Here is a 26,425-nt window from a genome sequence, read left to right as displayed (position 1 = left end):
TCTGCAAAACTGATTTTTAGCCTGTGTCTGTATCCTTACAAATACATGCTTCTGGTTTTCAGAATGCCATTTCTACTCTGCTTTATTCTTTCTATTTCAGAATTTTGTTTATACGTAACTTTTGTAACTTCCTGATAAAGTTGGATGTGGTTAGTAACTCTTAGAAGCAGTTACTTTCAATTTTTTTTTTTTTTTTCCCTTTTAAATTAACATCAGTGATGTTATTGTCAGGAGTCTGTGTCCTGTGGTGAAAGACTTAAAACTTAATACTCCAAATCTGCACCCTCTTTAAAACAAACAAAACCAGTAGTGGACTAAATGGATATGTCCTTTTGGAGCCTGGCTGTATTCACGAGTTGTTTTTTCTTATCTATCAAAACTTCCTTTTTTCTGTCTGGCATTTCTATAAGTTTAAAAGGATGTATTACTGATGAGTTAGAATGAGTTTGTTTCAGAATTTACACTTGCATCATGCTTGAGAAACCATACTTCTCCAACCATACTCTAATCTTCAGTAGAAAGAAGTAATCTGTCATTAGAAATGAAGAAGTTGAAGAAATAATTTTTTTCATAAATGGTTTCACATATTAGCTTGTCAACACTATGTAAAAACTTTCAGAAAAGGTTCTTGTTGCTTTAAGTATATTGCATAATCCTAAAAATGTGTGTTGCTGTTTTGACGCTATCCATGTTTCATGGGAGAATCTGGATGATAAATACTTTGATCTCTCAGTTTTTTAATCCTTGAGAGGTTCTGTGTTTGCCTTTCTGGTATTCCAAATGTTATGCACAAAGTGGATTACAGGGCATTACAAAAAGTGGCTGGGGAGTTTCACAGTAGGCAGTTGGATGAGGCTTACTCATTTGAAAATCTGTTGTTGGAAAAGGCAAAAATATTCCTTGCTCTTGTGACATAAATCCCCCTATTCTTTCTGTGCATCTAAGATCAATTATATATTTTTGTTGATTTTTTTCTGTTAGAATCCTGAGTGCTCAAACACAAAGTTTTTTGGACAATTGAAAGTAAACAGGCTACTGGAATAATTACCTAAATCATAAAAACAAAACCTGACACTTGGTAAACACATCTGAAAATCAGACCAAAATTCTACACCATGTACAAGCTCTCATGGTAGGAAAAAAAAAAAAAAAGTTATTTGAGTACTTAACCTGTTCCCCTAATTATTCTACTCTGGATTATGATACACACACAGTAGCTAAACCATCACCATATTAAGCATATTTTTCTAACATGGCATAATGCTGAGCCAAATGATTAATGTACAAAGAGAGGTTGCTTCATTTTACATTGCCAGCTCTTATGAGACAAATGAACTCAGCTTTAAGTGTACTTTGTTTCCAGTTCTACTTGTTAATGAATAATAATGAGCAGTTTTATGGAAATGAGCAGGAAATGCATACATAATAATTACACACAAAGGTGGTGAGGTGGATATTTCTGAACAAGAATGGATCTAGAAAATGTATGTGGGAAAATGTTATGAAATACGTGTTATTTTGTCTTAGCCTGTTTCTGGAAAGACTGCTTTATACAGATGTTTTTGTTTGGCTGATGTATTCTAAGCATCTGGTTTGTAGTCGTTGACCAGATTGCTGGCACCAAGAAGTTTGCTTGGCATCACTGCAGTGGCAGGAACTAAATGGATTAAATGACCACTTGAGAATTTCCTGATTATGGTAGGATCTCACACACAACTTTTTCCCCCTTTGTTTAGAACACTCCCTGATTACGCTACCTTGGACTGATCTTTACCCTGAATTTACTTTAATATCTATAGGATTTCAACTGTGTGCCATATAATACTGTACTGTAACTGTTTATTGCAAACCTTTTTGTGATACATAATGAAAAATAAAACAGATTTTTTCCAGGCAAAATCCTTTTTGCATGAATTTGGTTTCATCTGTTTAAGACAGGCCTCCCTAAAAATGAACTGCTAACAGGAATTAGATTTATTTGATTAGATATTAGATTTTTTAGCCTAGTAATCTGATGAATCCTAATCAGAAAGTTGATAGGTAATAAACCTATAATCACTACAGTCACCTGTAATTCCATTTACTCAAAACTATAACTCATTTCTCTTAAATCTGTCAATGAGGGAACTAGGATAATAGATATGACATTTTATGTAGTCTGCTCACAAGAGATGAACTTATTCCTTCCTCATTATAAGAAAGCTCTCTTACAGCCCAAAAATATGAATAGATTTGTGCTTTAACATGCTGCTGTGAATAGTCCCATAATCAGTGTAACTTTGGCATGGATGAAGGGAAATAAGAGCAAGGGGGATGAAAGCAAGGGAGGGGATCTATCCTATCTACAAGCAGGCATAACATTTGTGAATCTTCTCTTTAATGTATTACACGTAAAGTAGAGAAAAAATATGTACTTCTGCTTGCTCTGGATTGACTGCAGACTTTTTATTTGTTTTGTTGTAACTAATGGTTTGAAGTTTTGCCCTGCCTGCCATTTATTTATGATGTGTAGTGTATATCCTGCATATGAATACTACGGGGTATTCCTGATTTCAGAAGACATCCTAACTTTAATTTCATCCTAAACTCAGGTTTAATATCGTAGCTCCCAGGAGAATGCTTCAAACAGTGAGGGGCTTAGAACAGCGCTAGAGTTTCTTTTTTTTTGTACTTTGAATTTATATCTGAATCTTCCTGGGAAATAGTTAAAAACAACAGGGATCATCACCCATGCAGTGTTAACAGTGACCATGTGCCTCCTTCATCCAGCAATACATGCATGAGCTATGTGGCCAGGAAAATTCTGAATTCAGAATAAAAAACTTCTTGTATATGTCTAAGCCTTGAACTGTCCTTTGGAAACAATTACAACTGATTTGCTACAGCTCTGTTTAGTGGTTGAGAGAAAAACATTTAAAAGAAAGTATTTTGAATCATTAGGAAAGACTATTTATGTGATCTCATGTTTTTTTATGTTTACTGGCAAAAAAAAAATCATCTAACTAGAAACCTCTCTCTAGTTAATGTTAGATCTTCATAGACACTGCTGACTTCTTACTCTTTGTAACCTCTCACATATAAACAAACAAGGGAATAAAAGTGGAGACAGGAGATAATTATAGGAACTGAATTCCTTTATCCTTAACCTGGCAGGTTCAAGACAAGTGCTTAAGCTCATTTGATCAAAAACTTGACAGGATCATAAATCATAAGTGCTATATTCATTTGAACAGATCTCTTCAGGTTTAAAAAGAGAGGGAGAGAGAGAACTTTCAAAGCCTTTATACTTTTGAGATGTTAGTTTCATGAGTGCTTCCTGGTGCTCATGCATGCTTCCTCCTTTAACAGAGCCACTGGAAAAGACATCGCACCATGAGAGAAGGGCAGCCTGTGGAGCCCCTTTCCACCCTGAATGCTGCAGCTCAGCAGGCTGGCAGTAGAGACAAGGCTGTCTGCCTTGTGACCTGTTTGTTCTGGTACTTTGTTTCTCCAAAGTTCTTACCCAGGTCCTTCTTATAAATGCAGTGACTGCTGAGATTGTCATTTTGAAAATTGCGTTATGATAACGATGCATATGTGATTCAGCTACCTCAAATTACTATGGAGGTCTTTGTACCAGGTCAGTCTCATAATGTACTTCTACAAAACATACTCTTCTAAAAGATTTTTATCAGTAAGTTATTTTAGCTCCTGCTTAGGATTTTTGTGAGATGTCAGATAACCTACAAATGCACTTCCATCTGATTTTTGGATTTTCTTTTCATGGTGTAGAGAGCAGAAAAGCTCATGTCTGTGTTTAACAACATTTACCTCCCTCCCCCCCCCCCCCCCCCCCTTTCTTTTTTTTTTGTGCAATACATATTTCAGTTGTAGATTTTCTCATTTGGACATCGTATCAAAATATCCTTCCGTGATCACAGCTGAACACCTTTTCATTCAGCTTCTACAGACAACATGTGATAGTTAGAACACAGCTGTGGGAAAATTCCCTTATGTGAATATATTGTAAAATGGCAGAGTAGCAGCATTAAAATATTTAGCACTGGATTAGCCACATCTATTCTATCCTATACCAATATCATATTTTCTGCAATAGTGAAAAATAAATCACTGTACTATATTTCTCTGGTCTTGCAAGTCTCTGCAAAATAATCAAAATTAGTAGAGACAATAACACATGTATTATAAACTAAATTCTGTGGATTTTTTTGTTTGTTTGTTTGTTTTTGGTTGGTTACAAAATTGGTAACAGTACTGGAGCATGAATTTAATCAGGCCTTTAACCTTTACAGCTCTGCATATTTTTAACTGTCATTAGACATTTGTATTTCATAATCATTCACTCTCCTGCCCATTATTTTTGGTGGATTTCAAATATTTTTAAAAATTGAAAGTTGTTTTTATTATTTCTTTTCTTTAAAAAAAAAAAGTCTTAAAAGCATGAACCAATGTCACAGAGCACCTAACAGTGCATCAAGCTGTGAATGTACAGCATTTTAACTGTCTATGATGTTACTTCCTTGAATTCTGTAACAACTGAGGCTAAATCAGAATACTTTCCAATTGACTTATTCAAATTCTGATTTTCTGAATAATTGACAGTCTATTTAACCTGACACTAGCTTTGTTTCAGCAGTAATGTATAGCTTATTGCTTCAACCAAAATAATTATTTCCCTGGGTTTCAAAGTGTGTACCAGAAGCTTTTCAAAGCTGATGTGCTTGCTGCCATTCACCCAGGGAGTTTGTTTTTCACTCCAAGCACGAAATTAGTCATTAGGGTTTCAGTGAAGAGGAAGCTTGGAAAGATCAAACAGTGAGTCAAGGAGATGTGTGCAGGGGGTTAGGAGACAGAGTCATACTTTAGAAATTCTGTCTCCCAGTATAGGACAGTAAAACAGAAGCAACTTAAAATGTGTTTGTTTTTAATTGTTATTTTCAGTTTTAAACTGAGCACGAATTTTGTAAATAGTACTTAGTGACTGATTAAGAACCGGGAGAAAGAAATGGATGTGTTCAAATTGAAAGTAAGACCTTTCCACTGCTGTTAGATTCTTTTGAGTGCGCTCATATGCTACCAAACTATAGAATTCTACATTCTTAAAACTCATAGCATTTTATCATGGAAGGACATATTTACACCATAAATAAAATTACAGGTATCCTTTTAAATTTATCTGAGAGCATAAAAGGGTCTTCATTTGCAATAAAATATTCTGAGAATGTTTAATAGTACTGTTTAGATGAGATTCTAAAACCCTTTAGGATTATTCAACTTCTATTTAAATTATGTAGTAGCTGATGAGGCTGCTGTCGGAATCAGATTTTTCTCTGCTTACTGATGACAGACAGTTCTCCTCAGCATGGTGTCTTCAAGCACTCACTTATTTAATGATTCATTGTTCCAGTCAAGAACAGGGAACCCTATCCCCCCCTAAATAATTACCATGCATCCTTTTTAAAATTAATGCACTTGGGATCTAAAAATTGAAGCAATAAATTGCATATTGTAGATTCACTCCTCTCCATTGTTTCTACTTGTACCTCTTGCTGTTGTAATGTTGAGGTCACGAATGATGTAATCTAAGGGACTTAAGGATGCCAGCAGGCCCTCCAGCCCCTGTTGCTCCAGAGAGAACTTGGTATTTTGTTAGGAACCTGAACTGCTTTTGGAACAGGCTAGATAGCTCTCAATCTGCAATGAACTAAGCTTTAACTTGTGAGGAAAGCCATGTATTATTCTAATTTAGCAAGAAAAAACATAACTGACTGAACACATTATAAAAAAAAAAAAAAAAAGGAGGGGGGGAAGGTAGTGGAGAGTTGGGAGTAGAGCTACTAGTTCAGGCTGGGTAAGATTTATAGAATCTATCCCCTAAACATATATGAATTGTAGATTTACAGAAGCTCTGCCAGGGCCACAAGTGCACCAACACTTGCACGGCTGTGTCAGACTTGCTGGCTCCCTCTGACCTGGTTTCTTTCCCTTGTGGAGTGATGGAAAAGATGAGCTGTGTAAAAATGAAAAAAGTAAAATAAAAAGTGGAGGCTTCCTTAAGAGACTCTATCCTCAATGTACAATTGTCCAGAGGTCTTTTTTTCTTTTTTCTTCTCCCCAAGTATCTATCTTGGGGAAGTCTCAGGAAAATAAAGTCCCCGGGAAGTAGATTTCCATTTAAAGTTTCCCAATATAGAGGAAAGCATATGCTCATTGAAATGCGTCAGTGCCACCACTGAAAATCAGTAATGCATTGCAGCAGGTGCTGCAGGCTATGATAGTTTCAATATATTTGAACAGTCAGCTTCTGCCGTTTTGGAAGGGAACTCTGAATTATGGATGGGAACAAACTATGCTTTCTGATGGCAACATTTCAATAAAAGAATAAATATCATTCTTCAGAAACAGAAGCCTTTCTACAAAGTATTCTGATGAGATATTAGAAGATGCAAATTTGGATAATCTAGAGATAATTTATAACAAACTAAGTGTGTTCCATTGTTTTTCATATGTCAAAAATGCACGTCAGCATAAATTTTCAGTTAAGAAGACTTTATCTCGCAACTCGATCTGCAGAATTTAAAATGGTCACAAGCCGGTGGCCAATGCTAGGAAGTAATTCATAGCAGTCAGAATGGATTTGTACCACTCTTTAGCTGTGGGATGAGTTCCGTTAAAATAAAAGCTGCTTTTATTCTTGCAAGTGGGCTTCAGTGTTTATTTTAGGAAACTCCAAAGGATGAGGGTAAGGAAAATCCTTTAGAGAATCAGTAATTCTGATCTACCTCAAGTCACTTCCATTTTCTTCCTGAAACACATGCACTGAATGGTGTTACATGTGAATCTTCTAACTTCAGCATTCCAGTGCAAGGCACCCGGGATGGAGAATAGCACCAGCCCTTTATTAACTGTACTCATAGCTCTGAGGCTCTGTAATATTTTAGAAAAAGGCATTTGATTTATAGCTGGAGAACAGCAAGAATTGAAGATAAAAAGCAGTGCTTTACAGTTTTACAAGGAATAACACCTATAGACGGATTTTCTTCCCAGACATTGCTAAATTATGTTAAATTTAAAATTAGTTAAAGAAAAAATGAAAGACAAAGACTGAATTATGAGAATTTCTTTCAAAGGCTTTTTGACCAAGTCTCCCATAATGAGGCATAAGTTGGAAATGGAAAAATATATATATATGATTGGAAAAGAACAACTAAAAATTGTCCCATGAATTGAAATAAGCTCTTCAAATAAGGAAGATATAACAAAGATTTAAACAGCTACTGAATTTGTTTCAGCAACTGTTGCCTTCAGCATGCTGAAATGAGCTCTATTTTTCGTGATAGCAAGTGATACATTTGATGTATATTAATTATCAGTCTATTTTAAAGATATTTTGGAGAAAACGTTACTGCACATAAAAAGATAAAGTAGGAAAAGCTTTGATTTTCAGTGAGGATAGTGATTTTGATCACTAAGACAAAGATGGCTTGGTATGACTTGGTATGACACACTGAAATAGATACTTATACCTGTAACGTGCAATCATTGCTCTGGGAGTTCATCCCCTGAAATCGGGGGACTTGGATAATTTCTCTCCCACAATTCTGAGAGATTTGACCTATGTAATTACTGATCCCACGTCAATTTTGAGTACAAACAACAGAAGGATGTCTACTTAGTGCATTTAAGTCTTGGTCTGACTTTAGTGCATAAAGCACATAGATGAGAAACAAGATAAAATTGATAGGTTAAAATAAAAGTTATCCAGTTGGCTTTATCTCTGATAAGAAAAATAATTTCTTAAGCAAATACAATGCAATAGATCTCATCTATATGATCTTCAGAAATATCTCAGGATTTTGGGTGGAAAAAGATTAATTAAATTGAAGAATGGGAAGCTTATACAATTTAAGTCAGAATATATGGTAGACAGCTATGGCTTGCATTAAAAGAGTCTTGAACTGGAAGCTTACTCCTCTGAGATCAGTTATATGTAATATTTTATTGATTAGCTTGGGATGGGTCAAATGAAAATGTGGAAAGTAAACTTCATAAAGACATGATGTTGTGAAGGACAAATACAGAGACAATGTGGAATATAAGTAAGAACTATTAGAATAAATTTAACAACATTAAATGTGGGGTCCTTGGTTCCATACTTACATCATAAGATCACTACTGAATATTCTGGGTCACCATAAATTTTAAGCTATCAACATTTTTCTTTGCTAAAATGTGTAATTATCTACAAATGAATTAAATCAAGACTATTTTATGCAGCTTGAATATTGAAATTTCTACTACTCTCCTTGTTCCTCATTGTAACTCAATATAGGTCTCTCGATTATCATTTTCATTAGCAGCAACTGCTGAGAAAAATGAGGGTGAAAAATTACAGAATTCCTTGTTGCATGAGTGGCAATACTGCTACTGAGTTAGCAGGCAGGTGCTGGCTCTGCTGCTACAGGAGAGACCTTCAAGCCATTCTGATTGAAAAGTGAAGGTTTATAATAATAAATTGTCAGTGTAAGTACCAGCTGGAGTTCAAACATCTGGTGCCAGAATAGTTTCCTTTATTTTCAATTCAATGTTTAACAGAGATTAGATGGCATGAGTTGAAGTTTCCTTTTAAGTGGTAACCTTTTATAATGAGACTCACTCACTCGCACGCACTTTTCATTTAGAATATTGGTTCTGGGCTACTCTGTACCAGAGCAGGGCAAACTGAAAGAAAACTCACTGAGTTTGATTTCATGGCTTTTATTTTTCTCTTGGTTTGACAGTTTTTAATTCACAAAATTGTATCTATACATCTTAAAGTACAAGGAATTTGATCCATGTGGGTAGGGTGTGCAGCCATAACACATTGCCGAAAGTCAATCAGATGACACAAAGCTAGATGCAAGCCGTGTATTTACCACATCAAGCATATTTACCCTTGGGACTCCTTTCTCTTGGCTATTGCACGATAATAGGTTTCTTCTCACAGGGGAGACAAAAGACATGAAGAAATGAATGATAAAGCATAAAGAGAGTCTTTCCTACCATAAGATGGGCTCACACTGAGCTTTTTTTTTTTTTTTTTTTGAATTGGCCAATCACAGTTTAATAATTAGCAGAAAATATTTGTTTCTGAAGGTTCTTTCTCTCTTGCAAAGCTGGCAGGCAAATGATGGAATATATCCCATTCCTCCCTCCACCCCCAAGCAAAAAGGAACAGGGAATAGCCGTTGAGATATCTTGGAAGAATTAGGCTCATAACAGTATACTAATAATAAAAGGACTGTAACAAACAGTGAAGTTGGTTCAAGAAGTACTGCCAGATTCACATCTCAATAGTATACAAGAAATGAGAAAAAGCATTATCTTCACATTACTGTCATTTGTTTGAGTAGTCTTGATGCATTTTATTTTGACCTATTTTTGATATGCTTTCTATATTAGAGTGCTGATACTGAATATTTGTATTCATGGTTTGTCTGTATGACTAATTGAAGAAATTTGTAATCTTCTCGTCTCGTGTTGGCATTACATTACATTGTTTTGTATTAAATATGCTGCCTCTTTTAATCTGTGGTTTACAGATGCTTATTTCTTTTCACATTCATGGTAGTATTATCCTATTAAGGGTATTTGTGATTTATTATTGTCTTTGTAAAGGCCATCTCACAACAATATGCAATGTCACGTTTGGCTGCAAAAATGAATTTGTTTTACAAATATGAAACATGTTTATGGACTACATTGCTAGCTCTTCAAAATGCCCATCAATGAGGCAATTATTTTAGATTTTTTTCTAGCTAGATGGTGAATTCATAGTAACAAATGTAATGACTGTGTCTATACTTGCCTGTAGGGCTTGAACTCCTGGAACTTATGTTACTGTCATAGTTGGGGGCAGTGCTGGTGAGCAAGCTCCAAGACTCCCACCTGCAATGCAGAAGTCACTTGGACTTGGCCTGATGCAAGAGTAAATTGAATTTCACTTAAGAAGCCCACACAGCTGCCTGTTCAGTCTGGGACACAGATGGTCATGATGAGGAACAGGCACTGAATGCACTTTCTAACTCACCTACCACCTGAGGGAGCCTTACTGCTGCCTCTTTTTTAGCAAGAGTCAAGCAAATTGAAAACAAGAGATTTTTAAATGCAAAGTTTAAAACCATAATTTCTCTTCCACCCACCCAGCAGAAAATGGGGGCAGCTGGCTGAATCCTGTGGTGAAATGGGTCAGAGGAGCAGTGTGAGTACAGTGGTGGTGCTGTACCCAGCTGGTAGGCAACTGTTACGGTAACTGCCCCTTCCCAGTGCAGACTGGTGCCTGGCCACGTGAGCACTATTTCTTCTCCTCTCCAAAGGGGAGTAAAAAGTAGCACAAAGTAGGGACCTAAGAGTTAAGGATTCCTGTTTGAGAAACTGGAGGAATTTTCCTTGCTTACTTTAGGGATACTGAGCCATCTTGTACGTGGTGTGGCTGTCATGAAGGTTCAGATCTGTGAGCTCTTTGTACGTTAAACATCCTTTTGGGTCTTTTCCCAAAGGTATGTTAAATGACAGGTCAGCATCTCCTGCCCTATCCAACACAGTTTCACCTGCCACCCTCTTTTTAGTAAGATTCAGTTTTGTCTTCATGAAGTGCAGCAGTCCAACCACACCATTCTGTTTATAGAGGTATTTTGATCTTTTGCCGTATTCTTTTTCCACAGTAGGGGAAATGGTCTTTAATGCACAAGTTGACCTTTGAATGTCAGGTCCACATTACCAACAGTTAAAATTGCAATTAATATTTGTTAGGGCTAATAGCTAGCACGCACAATGAAGGACTAATCAGCTAATAATTACATTCCTCTTCCTTTTTTGCTTTTTAGTAATAATCAGGTGAGACTATGCTTGATGTTTGAATAGCATCAATTAAATCCACAACTTGTAAGCTTGTGTTCTTTTTGGTTGCAAGAGGGGAACATGCATCTTGAAGTTCTGGATGGAGGTGGACTTGTCAGCTTCTTTCAGGGTCTGGTTTACCCAGCTGACTATAATGTCATTGTTGGCTTTCTGACCATCACCCAGGTCCTTGAGGATGTTCAGCATGTACCTGAGCACAGGCAGAACGTACAAGATAAGGCTCAGAGCCTGGGCTAAGACCCAGCAAGCGCACAGCCTAGATGCAATGCAAGCCCATGGCAGCATAGAAACTGTTCATGTAGTCTCAGCTCTGCTTTGGTTTAAGCTGCTTTAGCAAAAAGGAAGAACCATCTATCTTATCTGATTTCTCCTAAAGCATTTAGTCTTTCTAGCCTTCCCAGTCCTTTAATAGCAGCTCACAAAATTGCCTGGGCTCAGGACGCTGTTAAACTGTTTGAGCATTGGCAATTTGGTTCAGAGGGGCAATGCATTAGCTAGGAATTGCAGATCAATTCATAAGTTAGCATCTTGCCTCTACCGCCCTACAGAGAGCTGACACGCAGCTAATCTGTGGGTACTTACTTGCGTTGCCCTAGAATTCCGCAGAACAAGGTAACAAAAAGCAGCATCAACTTTATTACCTGCTATTGAGTTTCTCCTTCCCCCATTCCAGTTCTGAAAGGGGTTATGAAGCAGCCCTGGAATGCTTCTCTCACAATTTCTGATTAAATATCAGAGCAGATAGATGTAAATATAGTGGAATCTCAGTATATCAACTTGCAAAAATGGAGGGGGGGGGGGGGGGCAGTTACCTGTGGGTGCCCCGTGTGCCCCTCTGGAGGGTGTGGGGGGGAAGAGCTGCTGCTGCACGGCCCGTCACCGCCGGGGGACAGGGGCGTGTGTGGGGCCGTGCACACCCCGTGCACCGCCGACGCGGCTTCCCGCGGCTCGCTGCAGGGCTCTTCCCGCGCAGCACCGCGGCGCTGCTCCGAGCCGCGGAGCGCGGGAACGGCGCGCGCCGCTCCGCGCCTGCCGGCAAGCGGCGCTCGCGCCACTCCCGAGCCCATTGGCGGACCGCTGGCTCAAAGCCCTGCCCGCGCGCCGGTCAACCCCTCGTAGGGTTTAATAATAAACCTAAAAAGTCACCCGTGTGAGGAGCTGGGGGATGTTACAGAAGGCACAAATTAATTAGGAACCTTGGACAGTTATATTAGAGAACAGCGTAGTATTTGGGGATGATTTTTAAAAGAAAAGTGGAGGTCATTCGGGGAGGGCAGAGTGAGCTTTACAGCCGAAAAAGCTTCAGGCGGTTTAAAGGGAACAGAGACAACGCGGGAGGGGGACAAAATGCACGTTTTTTCAGGGAAAATCAGAGGTAATGCGGACAGAGAGAGACAGAATGAGCATTTTAAAGGGATTTAAAATAGTAAAAAATATTAAATATAAATAGTAAATAAATAAATAAAAATAGTAAATTTAAAATAGTAAAAATAGTAACATTAGAGGAGGGAAACTTCAAGGTAACATACACGAGAAAATGGAGAAAATAAAAAGGAAAATAAGAGGTAAATCCCTCAGTTAGACTCTGGGGACAGACAGAAAATTTGGTGCTTACTTGTACTATGTGGATCGTGCTTCCTTTGCAGCACCAGCCAGTGGTAAAGAAAGAAGCGAAGGCATCAACTGCGAGGCAAGAGTGGTGCAGAAGAGGAGCAGAGGAGCAAAGAGAAAGGCACGCTGGGCAAATGGCTGTCCTGGTCGTCAGGTCTGCGGACACGTAAGAAAAGCGTGGTTGGCACCTTTGGTGTCCTGGCCAGCTTTGCAAATTGGAGAGAAGGAGCCTCCGTTTGCCTTTGGGACCAGGGCTGCCCCGTAACTCAGGGCCCAGCCAGTGCCCTGGTGTCCACTTTGTGGTCCGGGCAGCGGCTCGAGCCCCCTGTAAGCAGGGGTGCAGCCTGTCTGGCTGCTGCTTTGCCTGCCCAGCTCTGTTTGCCCAGGGTGCCCACCTCTGAGCCCAGCTCCAGCACCAGCTGGACCTCTTCTACGTGTCCTTCAGGTGAGAAACGCTGATTTGTGCTGTTTTTGCATGGGGTGTGTGTGTGGGGGGGGTGGTGACACACAAGGACGGGGTCTGGAGAGTGGCAGGGGGTGAGCCGGGGGCCAGGCAGTGCTGTGGGGAGCTCCCTCCAGGGACGGGGCTCCCCATGTCCTCCTGGCAGAGGAGTTGGTGTTTTGCCGGTCTAAGCGTGTTGTTCTTCCTTTGCAGCGGCAGCCGGTGGCGAAGAAAGAAGAGGCATCGTGCGGAACTGTGAGGCAAGAGTGATGAAGAAGAGAAGGTCTGAAATGAAAGGTGCTTCTACTCATTTTAAAATATTGCGGTAGTTTGAAATGAAGTAGTCTGATTAAATAAATCCTGTAAATATATAGTAAATTTATAAGACTCTTTTGGCAGTACTTTGAATTTTTCCTATATTCAAATTGGAAACCTTGACGGTAATGTTGGTCCCAAATCAATTGAAATATGACCTTTCACTGCCCTCCCTCCTCCCCCTCTCTGCCACAAATGAATCACTTTTAAGGACAACTTCATGACAGTAATAATGAACTTTGCAGCTATATCCTTATGGTATATAGACTCATAACTACCTTCTACTGTAAAACCTTCATGTTCAAACAACACTACTGTCATATTACTTTTCAATGGTTCATTTTATCTATAAAAATAATTTTATGTTCCATCACGTTTGCTCTTCAGGTTTTTGAACCCTACCATTCATAACATTTGCATCTTCCCTGTCAAGAACCTCCTCACAATGTAGTATGGTTTTATATCCAACAAAATTTTAAATAAAGAAGTTATATTTTTCATGCATATTTTTTGTAAAAATTATGTTCTAGGTACACACAACTGAAACAAAATACATACAAATGTTAATTCACTTTCATTTTCAGGTGCAACTGTGCCATTAGCAACATGGTATCGATCATGTCTTACTGGGACTAGTCCAAGTATAGTGGTATTCTCATATATAGTTTAACTTAAAATACAAACAAAAACTCCTTTCTCATTTAGCATCGTGAGCTGGTCTGCATGTTCCTACTTGTGTTCCTACTTTGCGAAGTTAAGGAGGTGGTCAAACCCAGAATGAGTTTGTACCAAATGACAGCAGTTAATCAGGATTACAGATAGAAATAAGATCCATTCCCATTCCAACTCATACTGGCCACCTCAGAGCCCTTGGGGTTGGGGTGGGGACAACACCAGGTATCAGAGACATAATGTGGTGAAAACAGACAGCTCCAGAGCAGCATTGAAGGTGCTATGATTGTATTGACTTGATAAATCAAACTTTCCTTTGGGAAAAGAGAACATCTGTTGGTTAAAACTCCTCTCCCTGAGAATGTTGATTGGATTTTGTCTTGCAAAGCAAACAACATCCTTTGAACTTGAACCATCCCTTAGGTCTTTAAAATGGTGGTAAGTCACCATCCCTGGAGATCTTTAAAAGACATTTAGATGTAGAGCTTATTAGTGATATGGTTTAGTGGAGGACTTGTTAGTGTTAGGTCAGAGGTTGGACTAGGTGATCTTGGAGTCTCTTCCAACCTAGATGATTCTGTGATTCAACAGTTCCTAGGCCAACAGCATTTCAGCATGGACACAGCCAGTCTGATACTCATGCACCCTGGGTGGCAGGTTGGGTTTTTGTTGTGTTTTGGTGTTTATTTTAATTTTTACATGGGTCAACCCTTTTATACTCAATTCATTCTTCTGCCCATCAAGCAGGCAAACATGGTCATTACCACCTTCAGTTTCACCTCCACTAGATCTGGAAGAGCATAGACTTGGGCACCAATTCTTCTTGTTATGGACACAGCATACCTATTTTCAATGGAAAGAGGAATGTGTTATTAAAAGTTGTAATTAATATTTGAAAGGGTTAATAGCCAGCATGCATAATCAAGGACTCATCAGCTAACATTTACATTCCTTCTTCTGCTTGCTTTTTAGGAATAATCAAGTGAGTATTATCTTCTATCTTATTATTGGCAAAGGTAATAGATATAAAGCAAAGAGATTGAAATAAGCTAAGTCCAATCAAGAAATGTGCCACAAGGGTCTAGTCATTCTTGCTCTTTCCCAGAACAGAAAAGCAAACAGCGTAACTCAGTATAAATCATTTACAGCAAAGACTGTCCCCTAAGATTCAGTCTCAGTTTTCAGGAGGTGTCAGATACCAGAATACTAATACTGATTTATAATACAGAGCACTGTCGGATCTAGGTAAGTACATGCTGCTGAATAATAATCACACATGAGACTATGTGGTCTCGGGAGATTTTCTTCTGTTATCTTCAACAAAGCATGTTTAAAGAGATATGAAAGGCATGGTTTGGCCCTATCGTTAGAATTTCCTAAATTGCTATTGCTTCACTTAACAGAAGTTTACGCTTTTCCTTTTAAGATTTCTTCTGTGTAGTGATAACATTTTCTATAGCATCTGTGGAAACTTATACTGTAACAGCATATTTAAACTACAAGAGTTACGTCCACTTCCACTGGCCTTTGTCCATGCCATCTGCAATTTATAAGCCCCTTCATCTTTACATATGTCTGCAGGTAATATACTTTTGTTACTTTTCTGTGAAATTAAAAAATACAGACTTCTTAAAAATTCTGCCTGGGAGTTAACAGATCTGAAACAGTAGGAAGTGTGCAATTAGCTTTGTAGCTTACTATTAATATATAAGTAATAATTAATGGAATATCCAGTAATGTCCTCTTTCTTCGCATAGATAAGTAGACATTAAAAGAAACTAAGCACTTTTTTTTTTTTTCCACGGGAAGACTAACTTTAAAGATAATCGAGCAGAGCAAATTTTGCATGTCTTCCATACTTCTCAGGATGTCATTTTACACAAGATGGAGCTTTTTCAGCGGAACATCAACATACATTGAAATATTAGCATTCTAAGAGGCAGTTTGTAACAGATGCTTTACAAAATCAAGTGTTTTGGCATGTTTCAGAATTGATCAAAAATACTGTTAGGTTTTCACGTAATCTGAAGTTTCAGCAGAGTGGGATGCCAAACATTTCTTAGTAAAATTAGTTCAGTTCAACCACTGGCTCTGTTTTCTTTGTCATAAAGCAGTGAAGACCAGCAGATTTTTAATTAGCATTCAGACTTAAATTTGGTCTGAATTACTGATCAGTGTTAGAACACTTTTGTCTATTTTGGTATATGACAGAGGGAATTCATAACTTGTCATCAGTTATAAGTTTCATTTGTTGTTTGGACTACTTGAGGACAACCATCTAATAAAAGCAGCCATGTACACGGAATAGATTGTCTGAAAATTTTTTTTTGAAATAGTTTCTGTTTGAATAACATGACAAAACTGTGCTCTTAAAAAAAATAAAATAAAAAAAAAAACACACAGAAATTGTAATTTGTAGTTTCTAGGTCAATAGGCATATTCAAAAAATTCTACTTACTAATTTAGCAGTTATACGGCTTTCTTATTCTTCCAACAAAGTTTGAAATTCTTACACAAAGTTAAATGTTCTATCTAACAGTTTTTATGAGGTTCTGTGCAACACCAAAAAGACTTCAAACTGTTCAAGAATGAATCTTATGCCACCCCTTTTTGCAAAACTTGTTTGCAAATTTATAAGCTATAATCTATAGAATCCTGCTACGGATTTAGTTTAGTGAAGCTTGTCAGTAGATATAGTCTATGGCTTTTATTTTTCACACAGACAAATCATTCATGGATGAATTCATATCTTGAAGCACAGTATAAAGAAGATGGAAGAGTCTGGAGGTCATTAACTATATTATTGTCAGAATAAGACTTGGATAGTCTGATTTCAGGACAGTGGCCTGAAAAAAGAGCCCCAGGGAGGGGCAGTACTAGCAGTGTTGGCTTTCCTTTTGTCTCTCTTCAGAGGGAAGCATGAAAAGCTTTTCATGCTTATAAAAATCTCTATACTACAAACCTGGATTTCTTAAATTTCTTGGGATACTTGAAAATGTTATTGTGACCTTCATTTACCAATGGTTGTAGTGTATCAAAGCAAATGACAATGTTATTATGTCGTTATTTTGCCTCTGCAGTAGTATTCATACTGTAGGAGCCTGCACTCTGGAATTTGAGCTGCAGTTTGTTTCATGGACAGCTTTGTCGCATTGTGACTTAGTTCCTTGGGGTTGTGTTGTTTCATTCATCATATGCTGAAATAATTCTCTTCTGGCACTTAATATGCTGTGACATTTTAGGAGAATACAGTCGTACACTGAGGAACAACTGGGAATATCCTACTCAAAATAAATTGTTTTTAGCCTATCCTTCTTCGTATCCTTTAATTAGGAGGCTAATTGTCAATGTCTCACTGTACTTTAAGTGCTCTTTAGCTACTCCTATTTTTTTTTTTTTTTTTTTTTAGCAGAAACTTCGGGGGGGGGGGGACTATTTTTCATGTTCAGAAAATATTTAGGCCTCTGAATATGTAAATATTCGTACCTTTGTACCTAGAGATCTTCATTTAAATAATGAGCTTATATGGACTCAGTCTTCTTCAAATGTCAAATTGTTCTGATGTCGCACATCCTGAATAGATACGTATTCTGGTCTCTGAGATCTCATATTTTTCAGCTGAAGCACATGTAGGCAGTTAGCTCCCTGTTGACTAAACATCTAGGAGGCTCATGTTCAGTTGTTTACTCCAGCTGTGATGAACAGCTCTGAGCAGGATTTCTGTTTCATCAAACTCCACTTAAAGGAAAATCGGAGCACTGGGGGCTGGGGGCTCTCAGTTACTGCTCCTCTGCTATGAAACTCCCTGTTTTTCTGTCTCTCTGATGCATTGTTGGCTTATCCACTGCAAAGTGCCAGGTATTTTTCTTTGTGCAAGCATTTCCTTTGTTGCAGCTACCAGAAGGCCAATGGGAGAGAAAGGAGGAGTAACCTGCAAGAAAAAGTAACATATTGTTGTGAGAGATGCAGGTGAGGCTCTTTTTCTCACAATAACATTTGTATACACATTGTCTAGGCAATACCAGAATGGCCAGGTTAAGATGAACAAACTTTCCTACTTGGTTGTTCTAGAACAGTAGTAGGCAGGGTCTCTGAATTACATTGGAGCTAGGAGAATTTGTTCCACCAAATGTCAGAATATTTCAAAAATAGGTGTGATTATATAGATACTTTAAAAAATCATTTTGACTTAGTGACTTGCATTTGCTGATTGTAAAAGTACTTAGTTATTTGTTTTCCCCTTATAATCAAAACAGATTATTTTATTTGTTTTTCTTATAATCTATTGGTGATATGTGAATGCAGTAGTTGGGTGCAAAGGTACATATCTTTAGAATAAGCAGTGTTTTCCATATAATTTTGAGCTAGCTTGCTTCAGGTAGGTAAGGAGTTGTGTTGTCATCTTGCCACCTTCATCCTCATTCAAGCTGATTTTTCTTACTTTCTTTCCACTTGGGTGGGAATACTTTAAATAGATTATTTATACAACCTGTCTATCCAGATACAAGCCTGAATATCTGTCTGCGTCTCCCACTGCACTAGTGATCATAGGTGCACTTAATAGCTCTGAAAATCTGGCCTAAGGAGTTCATTATAATGCCAGATCCCTTGAAGTACTCCTCAGGAAAGATAATTTATAGAAGGGCTTGAAAATATGTCATTTAAAACTAGTCTCCCACGGAGCAATATTAGCATTAGCTTTGAACACAATTGTGGTTTATTATACACATATCTGACAGTTCCTCTCTGAAAGAGTAGTTAGCCTATGAAGCTGCACTTTGGCATGTTCCTATTCCTAGGTACTCCTTCAAGTTTTTATATTCTTTGTTACTCTTTGTGTGCAGATTCAAAAAATGAACTTGGGGTTTATAATTTACAATAAAAATAAAGCCTTACACCACTCTCAGAGCTCTTGACCACAATCTTTTCTACCACCCTGGTTATATAGGGGAACTAAAATGTGGAGAGAGAATTCATGAGAAATCTGTTGGGATTAAAATAACACTTGCAATGTGCAAATTTGTGCTCGAATGAAAAGCACATTCATTCAGGAAATCAATAGTTCACTTTCACTGTGTTAGTGCTTCAGCTGAGATGCTGGCTGACTGCTGGGTTCCTTCACCTTCTGTGGCAAGTTCCCTTATTAGAGAGCATTTGCATCTGGCAGTCTGTGCACCTTTGGAAGGTGTGTAGGAGGACTGGATCCCGGGAGTAAGTGTTAAGGAAATGACATCTGAGCTTTACTGCATTACAAGGGGTAAAATCTAGTCTGGTCTCATGGACTGAGTAGTTGCATCCAAGTTATCTTGTTAATGGGCTTGGGAGTGTCCTGGGAAGTGTGATTCTCATGGTTCTCTGCACTTGCTGTGCTTTTTGATTCAAATTGTGAAGCAGTCTGACAGCATGAACTGTGGGTTTTTTGTATGGAACTAAAACAGATATTATCTAGGGTCAACCATGGTGCACTCCAATACAAAAGGACATTCACACATGGGTTGAATATATACTATATATTACTCATAGTATATATAATATATACATTATTAGTTTTAATGCATAATATAAAGGTATACTGTCTTAATGTGAATTTCCAAACATCATTTGTAACAACAACAAAACTAACTTACTGCTGGTGTAACAGGTGATATAGGGGAGACTATGATTTCATACTTTCTGGAAAATGCTAATCAGCTGTATTTTTCTGAAACAATCTTAGTGCTCATCAACTAATCAATTGGGGAAAAAAAAAAAGAACCTCCTGTTTTTCCATATAAAAAATCCCCCTTCTATTTATTTTATTTTTTCATTTTCCAGATACTGGAAACTGGACAAAATATCTGTATGCTCAGAGTAGTCAGATAAATAAATAGCATAGATGTGTTAATTCAAATCCTAGGTCACTTGCTTTGTTTGATCTGTTACTGATACAAGGAATACAATTTTGTGCTGTGGTTGTATTTACCTCTCCCAAGATATCTCCATTTGGCCAGGATCAACAAGAAATGATATTTATTTATTTATTTATTTATTCTCCTAGATTATGTTTTATTTTCCTTCTTAATATACATGTACTTATATGCTTCTCTCTTCTCCAACTGCCATAAAGTGTGCTGTCAATTAAGATCAGACAGGCAATTCCAAATAGTGCAAATAAACAGAAGAAACAATCAAATATAAAGAGCTCAGGGAAAACATTAAGGAAAGTGAAGTTTTCCATGTTACCAATGGGAGAGGTAAAGCTTACAGCATAGACAGTAGAGAAGCTTTGCATTGTCAAAGATGTATATTTCTTTGCCCATAACCAGAGAAGAAGCCTGATGAATACTATAATGGCTCAGCACAAGCACATAAATTACTTGCTGGTGAGAAAAAATGGGTTTTATTTTGATGAATTATTTTATTCTCTATGTAAGAATTTGCTTTTATTTAAATATAATAAAAGATGATTTCACAACTGGGATATCTAACCTTTGGTATAGCACAGATGAATCTATTAATAAGTAGAGAAGTATTTATAGATATGAACCCTAGTGCTTAGCCCTGTCATTCAGGGAAACAAAGAGGGGAAGATGATGAAACTGAAATGCAGAAGTAGAAGATGATTTTGAAGGGCTTTTTCTTGCTAATAAGTTAACCAAGTTGTACTAGTTCTTGAATTGGTTGGTACCAAGTAATTCATCAATTTTAGGTAATTGTTTAATAGCAAAATGTTTACTTACATTTTGATGTAAGATGTGACCAATCTTACATTATGGTTACTGTTTCATTATGGAACAGAGGAATGAGTGGTTTTACCGATTTATTGGAAGACTACAGACAAATACTCTAGAGAAATGTTCAGGATGGCTCATCCCGCAGTTTGCTGCTCCTAACCATGGCAGAACGACATATAGTTTAGGGGAGAGCTTGTAAACGTGACAGTAGTCCATCCCTCTCCTGCTCTACAGCATTTATGGTCATCAGATTAGGATGTAGGTACGTTCATCCTTGTCTGCTGTCCTCAGTATTCAGGCTGGATATCTGTGCCCTGGAGTTGGTGCTCATAGTTTCTTTGAAGTGTCAGCAAGAAGACAGACTTTTTTTTCCCCCTCCTATATTCACTTTGTCAAGATCTGAAATTTAGAGTTAAATCCAGTCTATGGGGCTTGGATGCAGGTAGAATATCTTTTTGCAAGGCATACAGGCTGTTTTGTTCCTGTCTTTTGAGTTAAATATGCAATGCCTATGAACAGCAACAAAACTAGCCTACAAAAAAAGACGAAACTGTTACTTGAAAATGAGAGATTTGTGTAAGTGTGAGATGGAAGTGTTGTATTTTAATAAAAATTTAAGTATGTAAAATTTTTGGTTCCAGATTGGGGCCAATGGAAACATGGCAATAGAACCCAGAACCTGATGTGACTGTACCAGATAGTTAATAATTAATAACAAATATCTTTGGGAAAAAACGTAATAAATCCTTTAAGTGAAAACTATCACTTCCCTTGTATTGAAAGAGGGGTGTTTTCGCTGTACTGGTGGAAGGTTTTAATATGCAAAGAGTGAAGCAACCTCTTACAGAACCTGATGTTTCATGACTCATCTGGAAGCTTTTATATTCAGGGAGGTTTGGACAGTACAGGAATTATTCCTGCCTCATAGTTCAGGGACAACTGAGAAGCAAAGGAATCTAATTGATGAATTCAAAAGCTGGAATAGCTGTGGGGTCAGTTACTGTCAAACAGAATGAGAATTTTGCCAAAGAATGAGTTTCTTATGATCTAGGAGAATTAGTGAAAAGCGATAGACCTTAAGGTACCTTTCTCCTCCTATCAGTTTTAAAAAGATAGTTAATTTAGCATTCTTTTCTGATCCTGACAGCTCCACCAGAGGCATGTTCCACCACTGGCAGACTTCATAGGTGTTCAAACAGTATAACAATGAAGGCTGTAGAAACACATAATTAAATGGATATGGCTTGTAGCTAACCTACACGCTTACAGAAAAGATCCTGTCTCAGCAAATCTGCTTCATGGCTAGGTTGTCCCTAGGCCAGGTGAGCTAGCACAAGCAACATTACATTTAATTTATCACGGCTTGCCCATGAAGTCTAATGTCTAGTGTTTTCGGCACCAGCTGATATTTGTCTGCTTCACTCTTGCTCCTGTAAGAAATAACCTCACCCAAGCTGCTGTGGCAGGCTGACACCTTGGGGGACCATATAGCTACTGCTGAATGGAAATAAAGGGTTTAGATTGTCTGGCTGCCAGGCTTGTATTACTGACATACCTGCCCTGGTAACAAAATGTTTTTAGGGAATCACCTGTAGAGCCAAAATAACTTTAATCATCTGTAAGGCTCCCTGTGGAGACTCCCAGAGTGCAGGAGAGCAAGCAGGGTCTGACTGTATGACGGTATCTCTTTCCTTACTCAGCTCTGTGAAGTAAATGATAATTTACTGAAGGCTTGCAGAGTGTTTCTGGCTAAATTGCAGTCTTTTCTTCTGGTAATGTCTGAGTAAAGAATTATTATTATTATTATTATTATTATTAAATTAATTTTACGTATCAACGTGACTGTAGGATTGTGTCAAGGACTCCATTTGTTAAAAGGAGTATGTTCTGAAAAGTTATTTTTGTCCTTTCCTGCTTCCCTTAAGGGAAACAAACAAACAAAAAGGAATGACAGAAATCCATTATTGCTGATATTGTTGATTTAAGATACTAAGTTTTGAACTTAAAGAATTAAGAATGTTTCCAAATACTACAAATCTGGACACATCTCTTTCAGGCTCCATCACTGACTGGCTTTTTGTTCCTTCCTTCACTTCAATCTCTTGTATGACAAGTAGTGTGAATATGCTCTTATCATACAAAGAATATTTTTCATCTAGACCCCTGTGACTTAGCTAAAGCTCACAACTGTTGCTATGGTAGTGTTACTATTCTACTCTAGTATTTAACAGATATTAAAGTTATTTTTCATGCATTCATATGGTTCAAACCTGCAGCCTATGCAAATCTATTGATAATCTGGTCAGAGAAAATATAGATTAGTTGCTTCAATAGATTTGCAAACAAATATCTGTGACTCACTTTGTAAACCACTGCTGGGAATAATTATTTTACTTAGCACTCCTCAGAAGAATGAGGATTTTACCAATTTTCACACACGATTTTCCTATTATGTTATTATTCTGTAATCTATTTGCTGTGTATCTAAATATTTATTTGTAAGTTTACTCTTTCAGTTGCAATGATAGTGTTAGTAAAACATCCATTTCTATTGTACATGTATTTACAAAGTAAAACCAAATAGGTGGAATTTGTACCTCTGGAATCTAGCTTCATAATTTTACTGCTGCATTTGTTATCTTCATTTTCCTAGGAGAAATGTATAGTATCTCCTCAGTTTTCTGGAAAATTATCTTCCATGGAAAACTATCTGTAAATGATGGTAGCTTTCTGCAGTTGTTCCCTAGGATTAATCAGTCTGTCACAATGCTCTCTATAGTTGTGTCTTGGGGCCCAGACAAAAATATTCACTATTACTGAAATATTTCCAAATACTTCCAGTGCTGATAATTTGACATCAATAGAAGATAGCAGCAGAGGAACCTGCACTGAAAAGTAATTTCAAATGTGGCTCAATGGTGATTTCTATAGGTCTTCAGTACTGTGTAATGATCAAGCTACTGCTTCTAAATTGAAATTAATGGCTTCTGGTCATAGCTGCAAACTGTATGTCTAATTTACTACTGCCGTGGCCTTGTGACAAGATAATAACTATTGCTTTTAGTAATATGTATTTTTCCTGTATCTAGCATTATCCTAATGCTACCAGCGACTTCACCGCTGGGATTTTGTTTTGAATGGCACTGTCTACCCTGACTAGTTCAGGGATCTCCCATAAGCCACTTTTGTGTAGCTGCATGTGTCAGAAATGGCAAGAATGCTCTGAGAAGTTGGCATATCATTTTCTCTTCTGATGCTAACTATCTCAGGGATCTTTGCCACAGTGACTTCAATTTCCTCTGCTTGACAGACCTTATCTTATCAACAGCTTAAAACATGTTTACAAACACAATACAATCAGAGTTCTGTGCTTTAGATGCCAAATTATTCTGTAAGCCATTGATCTTTATTACAGAATTGCAGGGTGTTGCTAAATATGTTAGTAATTATACATCTGGGCTGTCATAATGTCTACTCTTGGGCAATCTCCTTTTATTCTGCGTTTGATTGATAGTTCGTTATCGACTTGATTCAAAATGAATTTAAAATCACAACACCAGCATATGAACCAGTTCAAGGTACTTCAATGTTTCAGTCTAAACCTAAGGTGGGAGGACTGTTGCTATAAAAAGGATTATTTAACCATGTATGAAACATACCACACGTATTTATGTCCAAGGCAAGCATAAAGATCTGGATGTCTAGTAAATAGGCCATCTGTCTGCTTCCAGGAGCACAGTGTCAAGGAATAGCTGTCTAACAACCTAAAACTGGTAATAATTATTATTGCTTGTCTGACTTTCCTTCCTTGGGAGAAGAGGGAAGAATTCACACATACTACTCCCAAACACTGGTAAATAATAGGTTATTTCTATCAGATGTGATTAGTCATATTAAATAACAAAGTTAGTGAAGAAATGCACATTGAGTTTAAGAATTTCTCTACATTTGAATCTTTTTTGGTGTATGGACAGTAGTGAGGAAAAACAGTTTCCATTAGGGTGCACAAGAAATAGAGCCTCAGTAGCTCTGATTTTTATGAGTTGGAGGTGGAAGCAAAGATGAGATATATGGGAATTATTGCTTATATGAGAGAAGCAAAGATCTGTACACTAAAATGTAAATGACTGCACAGCCCAAATTGGAAACTAGTGTATGATATCTTCTGCACTTGGGTGCTTCTGTTTGCAGACTTATTCTGTGTCAAAATATAGGAATAAGTGAAGCTCACCTACTCTATATGTGTGGGTGAATAATGTTTGTAATATTCTCCATGAAGTTCCTGTGTGTGCAGGTATGTTTTTTTTTTGAAGTAGAACACCTTTTGGAATCAACTTTTGTAGTTGATGACTGGGATGAAATCCTTGACTTTTCTTTATACACTGCATATTATGATAAATCTTGTACAATTAAGTACAGCATATATGGAAATGGAATTTTAAGTTCTATTTAAAACTATTTTTAAAAGTAATACTGCACATCATCCCATCCTGTATTAAATTCTACATTAGTTGTTCTACTGCTGTGTATGTTTAAATGAAACCTATATTGTTCTTTCATGAAGCTCTTAAAACGAATGTTTTCTCAATTTAATTTATAAACTGAGTTTAAATGCCTTTATAGTTTGCTTTCATCTGTATATTAAATTTGTTATATATAAAAAAACTAAACACAGCACCTTTTGTTTCTCTGAAGACTGGAAACCATTAAAATTTTAACAGTTTAGAGACTAAATTCACCTGTATAGAAATACTGAATTGTTTTATAGAAAGTTACAAACCTGGTTAAAATGAGAGAGAATTCAAAGAAGCTGTATTACTGAAAATTTAAAACTGTAACGCACGTGTTCACTTCTTTTATTAAAGTATCAAAATTATCTCTCATGTTTGAAGAAAAAAAAATGTATTTTCCTTGCAAGAAGTTTGCCAAAATTTTCTAATGCACAGCTGCTTTAAAAGTTATAACTACATATCTGAAGAATATTGAGGCTTACTTTACTAGAACTGAATGTTTATATAGCTGTGTGTCTCCTAAGGAAATGTTGTTTTGTTTTTGCATCAATAAGGTATTTTTTGTTGGTAAGCTGATTAAATTGTTGATAATTGGGGCAGGCATTAGTAATTTACTTCGGTTAGTTTTTTTCTTTGTTTTATGCTTATTTTTATGTCTGCTTTAACAACATGATAAAGTTATGAAACTGAAAGAAAATGATGTAAGACAATATTCTTTGCTGTTCAGATGTTGTTCAAATTAATCTTCCAAAGTTGTTGCTTTTTGAAACAATTTCAGTGTTTATAAGGCATAATCCTTACACACAGCATTGGTGTTCCGCTTCTTCAAGAATATAGATGAAGTAGGCCTTGGGATCTTAAAGTACATTTCCTGCATGTTTCGTATATGGTGTACAGAAAGAGAATAGAAACTGAGACAAAGTAGTGTTTGAAAGTGGCGGAAGTAGGAAAGTTGACTGGTCGTGGACATCACAAATCTAAATAAGTCTTTTTTCCTCAAATTAGCTTAAATACTTATAACTAAAGCTGTCATTGAAAGATCATCATTAATAAGCCTTGTCTCCTTTTTTTTTTTTTTTTTTTTCCTCTTAGTACATGAAAAAACTTCCTGACACTTTCTATTGGCCTTGTCTCTGATTCAAACTGCTCCTATGCCAGTATTCTTTCTGTTTTGCTCAAAGGACCTTACATTTTATGAAGATTTACAGGGGTTTTACAACACATAATGTTGTTCTCTGATGTTAGTGATGGAAAATAAAAAC

At 37.1% G+C, this 26,425-nt stretch overlaps 2 long non-coding RNA genes across 3 annotated transcripts in view; one reads left to right on the top strand and one right to left on the bottom strand.

The window, feature by feature from the left end:
- LOC311444170 overlaps nucleotides 1-13,771 on the top strand; it is a 62,294-nt gene extending 48,523 nt beyond the window's left edge. For both annotated transcript variants that reach the window (XR_014697680.1, XR_014697681.1), the window contains 2 exons: nucleotides 12,546-12,955; nucleotides 13,166-13,771. This is a non-coding gene — a long non-coding RNA (uncharacterized lncRNA). The remainder of the gene's footprint in view (nucleotides 1-12,545; nucleotides 12,956-13,165) is intronic.
- Nucleotides 8,826-11,757, bottom strand: LOC311444175. Its single transcript, XR_014697686.1, has 3 exons — nucleotides 11,712-11,757; nucleotides 11,541-11,620; nucleotides 8,826-11,089 (listed from the first exon to the last, which is right to left on the bottom strand). It is a non-coding gene; the product is annotated as an uncharacterized lncRNA (long non-coding RNA).
- Nucleotides 13,772-26,425: the final 12,654 nt, after the last annotated feature.

This window comes from Aythya ferina (assembly GCF_964211825.1).
Source record: "Aythya ferina genome assembly, chromosome: 13".
Lineage (NCBI taxonomy): Eukaryota > Metazoa > Chordata > Aves > Anseriformes > Anatidae > Aythya > Aythya ferina.
Note: the sequence above shows the minus strand (reverse complement) of the source record. Positions and strands in the feature narration are given on the sequence as shown.